The sequence below is a fragment of the Leptinotarsa decemlineata genome, unplaced genomic scaffold, assembly GCF_025532065.1.
Source record: "Leptinotarsa decemlineata unplaced genomic scaffold, Ldec_3_MD MMD2_tig00000251_RagTag_RagTag, whole genome shotgun sequence".
In the NCBI taxonomy this organism is placed as follows: domain Eukaryota; kingdom Metazoa; phylum Arthropoda; class Insecta; order Coleoptera; family Chrysomelidae; genus Leptinotarsa; species Leptinotarsa decemlineata.
This window is the reverse complement of record NW_027412547.1, coordinates 7,822,148-7,830,353: the sequence shown is the minus strand read 5'-3', so window position 1 is coordinate 7,830,353 and position 8,206 is coordinate 7,822,148.

Here is an 8,206-nt window from a genome sequence, read left to right as displayed (position 1 = left end):
TCCACAGACACTTCGTTAGATGGGCACTTTTTCGGGCATTCTAGAGAATGAGAGTTTTTTATGAATCTATTTGGCAGCACAATGGTCTGTTTATTGCATAGATAATGGTTCGGAGGGTGGGAACTGTTTGATGTCTATCCTTGTCTGTGTGATACATCGTTGGACATTGTCGAGTACTGTTCCTACAAATAAATTACAGATTACTTTGGGTTTTTCGCCGAAAGTAGAGTTTATGTTGGCTAGACAAAATACATTTGGTGTTCAGAAATTTTTCTGGTCACTTGAAAATATATATAACTTCTCGTTAGGGCATCCAGAAGTTTCAAAACTTGTTGGAATGCATCGGAAATGTGTTTATCAATCGTCAAAATGTTGGCCAGCACTTGCCACACATGCTTCAAGTCGCCGAATCAGCGCGCGAGTACAGGAAGCCCTAATCATTTCCGGAGTAACGGTATGACAAGCCTCTAAAATTTTTTGGGTTAAATCGTCAATATTCATTGGTTGTGTTTCGAAGGCAACTCGTTTCAGATATCCCCACAGGAAAAAGTCCAGTGGCGTGAGATCTGGAGAATGTGCAGGCCATCGCACAGGTCCACTATTTCCAATCCAACGGTCTCGAAAAGTATCATTGAGGAATGTAGTAACTACATTATGGTTATGTGCAGGAGCACCATCTTGTTGCCACCACATTTGTTGTCGTTCTTCAAGTGGAATATCTTCCAGGAGGGCAGGTAAACAATTTTCCAAGAAATGTAAATATCGGTGGCCCGTCAAAGTGTCTTGGAAAAAATGGGGCCCGATGAGTCGTCCATTATGTAAACCACACCACACGTTCACACCCCACATTGTTTGGAAATTGGTTTCTCTAATCCAGTGAGGGTTGTCCTGTGACCAATAGTGCATGTTATGTCGATTAACAGTACCATTATTATGGAAGCGGGATTCGTCACTCCACAAGATTTGATTGGGGATGTTTGGATTGTCATGGACTAAAACTTGAATGTGAGCAATGAATGCCGTTCGTCTTTCGAAATCGGTAGGTCTGAGTCCTTGATCTAAATGAATTTTGAAGGGATGATACTTGTACTGTTTGAAAATTCTTTGCACAGATGACTTACTGATCCCAATCTCTACCGCCAATGCACGAACCGAAATATGAGGATGTGCTTCGGCGTAGGCCAACACATTTATGCAATTTTCCTCAGTTCGCACGGGAGTAGGATGTACTTGATCTGTTTTTCCTGGAAATGATCCCGTTCGCATGGTATTTTCTACATACGAAAACGTATTACGACCTGGTTGTCGAAGATCAGGAAAGCGCTGCCCATACAGCCTCTCCGCAGCACGTTTATTCTTTCGGCATTCACCAAAAATTAAAAGTATATCAACGTATTCGTTGGGAGTGAAGGTAAAAGGCATTTTGATATACAACAACATTATCACGACTGATGGCAATGTGTGATTGCTCGCGAGGGGGTGGATTTTGCTCTGCTACATGAAAGTGCTGGTGGTCTTCTATGATATACATATTTTTTTTCAATTTTTTTCTGCAGGTGACTGAGATATCTGCTGGCCTAAAAGCTCTGGGACACCCGGTATATATATATATATATATATATATATATATATATATATATATATATATATATAATGTAGGTTTTCACGGATGGTAGAATATGATGTGTTGTTCGTACTCAGTTCGAACTCAGTAGAGGTTTCAATTTTGCCATCACACCAAAAACAGTCCCAAATGAGGAAATAATCTCCAGTTTGGAAGCCACCTTACAAGACATGCCACCACAGACCGCAGAGGATATACGACATGAAGTTTCACATGTCCTAAAAACACAAAAACCACCCAAATCCAACTTACCAAGGAAAGAAAGAGATGCCCTTCAGAACTTGAAAAATAACAAGAACATCATAATAACACCGGCAGACAAAGGCAATGCGACAGTAGTCATGAATACCACGGACTATCAGAAAAAGATGATGAACATCCTCCAAGACGATTCTTATAAACCATCAGCCAGAGACCCGACGACATATTTAGAGAAAACCACAAAGGCCAAAATCCAGTCTTTCAAGCTAGGTCAGGAAATCGAGCAGAAAACCATACCTCGGGAAAAGTCCAGCAAATGCCCGAAGTTGTATGGCCTTCCAAAAATTCACAAGACGGACGTTCCACTAAGACCAATAGTGAGTGCCATCAACTCACCGACACAAAATCTAGAGAAATACTTATCCAAAATCATGCAACCAAAGACGGAGCTGGCAGAATCTTATGTGAGAAACTCAGAGCACTTGGTGGATATCATTAAAAACATCAAACTAAACGACACCGACATCCTTGCCATCCTAGACATAAAATCCCTCTACCCGAGTATACCCATAAACGAAGCCCTAGCCACCATTAGAACTGATCATAGCTTTCCGCAACATATCTAGCAGAGCACTGCCTTAAAAACACCTATTTCATATTTGACAACCAGATCTATAAACAGGTAGAGGGAGCTCCGATGGGTTCCTCCCTATCGCCCGTGATCGCAAACCTGTTCATGATGCACTTCGAGAAAGAAGCACTTAACAACGCCCGCCTCAAACCAACCCTGTGGAAAAGATATATAGACGACATATTCATTATCTGGCCCCACGGAAAACAAGAACTAGACCGGTTTGTGACCTACCTGAACAACATCCATCCAGTTCACTACCGAAAGAGAGGAGAACAGGCAGCTACCTTTCCTAGACCTACTCATAACACGAAAACCAACTGGCAACTTGGGTTATACAGTTTACCGAAAACCCACACACACCAACCGCTACCTACAAGCAGCATCACACCACCACCCTACCCAGCTACAATCCGTAGCCAACACGTTAATATCCCGCAGTTTCCGCCTAACAGAACCAACAAACAGGGCAACAGAATTGGGGGAGACAACAAAGGCTCTGTGACAAAATAGCTACGGACCAAAGATCATTCAAAAGGCCATCGACAGACAAAGAAGAACCAAAAAAACATCCCCTAGATCGAGAGAAGATTCTCCACAGGACAGACAATCTGTGACACTACCTTATATCAAAGGTGTGACCGACAAAATCGAGAGAATACTAAGACGTAAAAACATTCGGACAACCTACAAACCGCACAAAACGATATCCAGTTGGCTGCCCAGACCGAAAGAGAGAATTTCCCTAGAAAACCAAGGAGTATATAGCATCACATGCGAGGACTGTGGACAACAATATATCGGTCAGACCAACAGACGTATATCTGCCAAAACCCAGGAGCACAAAAACTCGATAAGAACAAAACAAAACTCCTCTGCCCTCTTTCAACACCATCTACAAACAGGTCACAAGATTAATTTTGAGTCCACAAAACAGATAGCACAGGTGCAAAACCCAAGAATTCGACAAATCAGGGAAGCTATCGAAAAGCAAGGCCTCATCAACAAAAGGGATGACTCACTAAACATCCCAAGGATTTGGAAAACAATAGTTAAAAACAACCACCAAAGACAACCACAAATTGACAATGAACCATCGCAGGTAGGAGAACCGCCAGAAGCCATTAACAACCCTCAGGTAGAAAAACAGGTAGGAGAACTACCAAAAGCCATCAACAATCGTCAGGTAGGAAAACAGGTAACAAATCCATACAACTTACGCAAGCGAAACCATATAAAAACACCACAAGAAGAACCTGACATTAGCTACACCTCTCGAAGCGAAGCAGTAACTCGTCTTGATAATGCCATCTGAGATGATGGCGAAACGTCGACTATCGAATAGTACACAACGGATGAACACCCGGAAAAACAATACATCATATATATATATATATATATATATATATATATATATATATATATATATATATATATATATATATATATATAAATGCAAATAGAGATTTTATCGAGTGTGCACACTCGATAAAATCTCTATTTGCATTTATCCTGGACCCGGATGTCACGCAGGTAGCTATAGCTGCCTCTGTGGTCATGTTAGATGTTGCCTGGGAATTCTAGGTCTTCTAACTGGAACCACAAATGTGCGGTTGGCTCCTGTTTTAATTTGGTATTCAAATTCTTTATAGTTTTAATATTTTTTTGGCATATTTTGATATTTTGTTCATTATGAAAAAGTTTTATGATATTTGAAGAAAAATTTCCAACTGAACTATTATTATTACATACATTTCTGCTGATTACATCAATTTTTCTTACAAATCTATACCTAATCTTGGAAATTTATCTTCAAATATCATAAAACTTTTTCATAATGATCAATGAATTTATCCTTAAGTAAAGCGATTTTTAATTTTTTGAGCGAAAACCATCCGTCGGACAAAGAAAACCCAGCAAATCAAATGTGCTCAAAAATGTATGGAGATTTTAAAAATAATTTTTAATTCAAGATAAAGCAGTGGCGTAGTATTTTTTTTGACAAAAATATACATTTCAAAACTCGTACGTACGCCACTGGCAGAGAAAATTAAGAAAATTGTACATCAGAAAATGCGCCTTGAGGCATGGAACATATGTACCAAATATTCCAAAGATGTCTACAAAATTATCTCAGTCGTTATTAAAAAACTGATTATTTTTGAAAACTTTGCCACCCTGTATCTCAAAAGTTAAGGCGTTTAGGACATACGTCCATAGGACGTTTTTTCCTTAAAATGGGTCTAAGAATTACCTCCTTAAATATTAGCATGTGTTTAAGGAACACCCTGTATACAATAATCTCAGCAGTATATAGGTTTAGTAACTTGCTGGAACTATACCAAAACTCATATTGATAATAATGAAAATTGTATCAATCAACTTTCCCTTTAGAGCCAAAGATTATCAAATCATCATGCCCATTGATAAATGACATTTATGTGAAGGTATGACATTTGTCAAACCAAAAAACTCCATTAATGTTTAACTTTTTTCGTCGATTTATATGTTCAATTAATTGTTTTTTACTCATTTTTACTGTAAGTATGATTCATAATTTTATTCATTGGCAAAAAACCCACAACTCAATAAATTATAGGCCCTGAAGAAGCTTTCCACTAGAAGCGAAAGCTTGGCAAAGTAAAGCACAGTTTTTGATTTTTGATTTTTTGACTGAGAGACCCCGTTATTACATTCTACTGTATATATATATATATATATATATATATATATATATATATATATATATTATATATATATTATATATATATATATATATATATATATATATATATATATATATATATATATATATATATATATATATATATATATATATATATAATCGTTTTGAGGGCACCTGGCGGTTTTTAAAAAATGTTTGAGTGTACTTACGTATTTTGATGCGTAGATTACAAATCCGAAAGAAAAAAGCGGCGCTCTTTCTTATTTACAAAGTTACGGCCCTTCAAAGTTTAGAAAAGGGAAACTATTCAGCCTTCTTTTTCACAAGATAAACTATTTAAAAACACAAGCATTTATCCACAAGGTCACCTTTACACCTTATTCCTCCTTCCTTGACACTTTTCACTTCAACAATCAACATTTTAAGATTACTATATCAGTTACTTCGACTATCTGAAAACTGTTTTCTGAACCCAAAAAATGTTGATACCTCTAATATGTTGACCTGTATCAACTGATGCATTTGAGGAAAAATATAAGTACGTCATTATGACTTTTTGTTTCATAAGCAAATCTTAACATACACACATCAACTCTACGAAAGTTATCAGTTCATTAAATAAGATATGTTTGAAGTATCTAATTATTCCAACATGCTCCACCAATGATGACTACGTAATTTACGATAAGTACTCCAGAAAAACAGCCTTTTGGAAATTATCCAAATTATTCTAAGCACCACTCAAATTTCTGTCGAAAAAGATTATTTTTTTTGTTAGAACTAACTTCAAGCATATCTTGTTATTTTCAACAGCTTCTCTAATGAAGTGTTGCCGACCTGCAAGAAACAGGGTGTCCGCAAAAACTATTGAATATTAAAAATCAAAAATTGGCATTTCATTCATAACCATTACTTCTAATCTTCTTGGGAGCCAAAATTTCTACTGCTTCTCAGAGATGAATATGTTCTGTTGCAAAGAATTTGTTTTTCTGTGTTACTCGAAAAGTTTTATCATTGTTAATAAATCACCACAAAACCGACAACAACCGTTTGCGGTGTTTATATAAACTGTTCAGAGAAAATGTCACAATAAAGTGTATCTTGAATATGTTAAGGATTTTCATCAAGTATCGGCCAATTTCAACATATATGAAAAATTATTACCAGAATAGTTGACGTTTCTATGGATTTGTTTTTTATTTTTTTATTTTATAATCGATTGCTTCGGAACGTCTGTCAAGACGAACATCACCATCAATCGATTGATATATCTTTTCACGCTAGAATATAATTTGCCTGCCTACATTTTTTCCATAAATCGATTGAAGTATATAATTCAATAGAAACATTTCTATAACATAATGATATCGTGTCTAACAATGAACTAGTTCAAGTCTATCCTTTCATTCGATTTTCCATTAAGGCAATATTCATATTGTTCACACACTATAGTGGAATTGCTTTGAAATATATCATGACTTCCATGAGTCGCTATTAGAAAACCGAACAATACCCTTTTCTTCTCCCACTAGGTTAGGTTAGGGTAGGTCAAAATTAAGTGAATCAATTCGACCCCCACCGCAACCCGCAAGGGTTTATTGTGGCTCATACCTATTCGCACTCGACCGAATAAACCCAGCTTCTTAACGAAGTCGATTAGTTTATATGGTGAGTGTTTTTTCAGGTCAGATGGTAAGAGTGCGGCTCTGCCAAACTCTGAAAACCTGATTCAGTCCGCAGCGAAACAAGCACAAAGTATGTGCTCTGCTGTTTCATCATTTTCCAAACAGAGGCGACACACACTGTCTTCCGGCAGTCCGAGTCTCTGCATATGATGATTCAGAAGACAGTGACCTGTGAGAGAGCCTGTAAGACATCGCAGTTCATCCCTACTGTAGTCCAACAACTGTTTGGTATCAAGCTTCGAGAGATGAATCAACCTCTTAGAGTGAGTCAATCCTGGAAGATTTTGCCAGATGTCCATAAATCTTCTTGTCATCCAGGTGTTCAATGTTTGTTTGGCAAAGCCTAAAGCGATGCCAGTGACAGGTTCTGGTCCGATGAATCTGCTTGCAGCACCCTCCTTTGCAAGGGAGTCAGCACCCTCATTCCCCTCCAGGCCAGTATGGCCAGGAATCCAGATCAGATACAATTTGTTGAGTCTTCCTATCGAGGAGAGTCGTTTTTGAAAATTTCCTACCAATTTAGACATTGCTCAGTAGGAGCCAAGAGCTTCCAATGTCGCTTGACTGTCCGAGAATATTTTTATTGACTTGTATTTTGAGATTGGATTCCACCAATCTCTCAGCACACAATTCAATAGCATAGGTTTCCGCTTGTAATACAGTTGCATGGGTCCCTAGTCAGGTTGATATTTCTGTCCTGGATCTGCCACTGAAAACACCTGCATCAGACCTGAAGGTGTCTTTGATCCACCTATGAACCAACAACTATCTGCTCTTAATATTTCCTTCCCCCCGAAGGATCCACTTCTCTCTACTCGAGCAGTTCGTAGTTGAAAGTTGGAAACATAATGTCAGAGGTCTTCCTCAGAATGCTATGACTTCTAGTGTCAACCAGCAGTCTATTGTACTCTGCATTGAATTTATTTGTGCAGTTGATAATATGTACAAGTTTATATGCAGTCCATCTAGCCTCTCTCCAAAAAAATGCAGAGAAGAGGTAGATCTAAAAGGATCCCCATGGCCACTGATGGCGCCACTGATGGTCAGTCTGGCGCCAGTGATGGCCTGTCTCTGAAGCCCCGAGAGCTTTGCCTAAGCCGTTTTCTGTAAAGCCTTCGGCCACCACTCCATAAGTGATCATTGGTCTGATAATCATCACATAAATCCAATGGATTTGTTTGGGACCTAAACCCCAAGTTTTACCAAAAATCCTTCGATATGTCCATAGGGACAGTCTGGCTTTGTGTAAACCTTTTTCCAAGTGAGCGTTCCGGGTGAGTTTTTCATCAAGGACAATTCCAAGATATTTCACCTCCGTTCCAAATATGATGACCTCACCATTGAAAGAAAGTGGCGTTAAATCGTCCAATTTTCTCCCC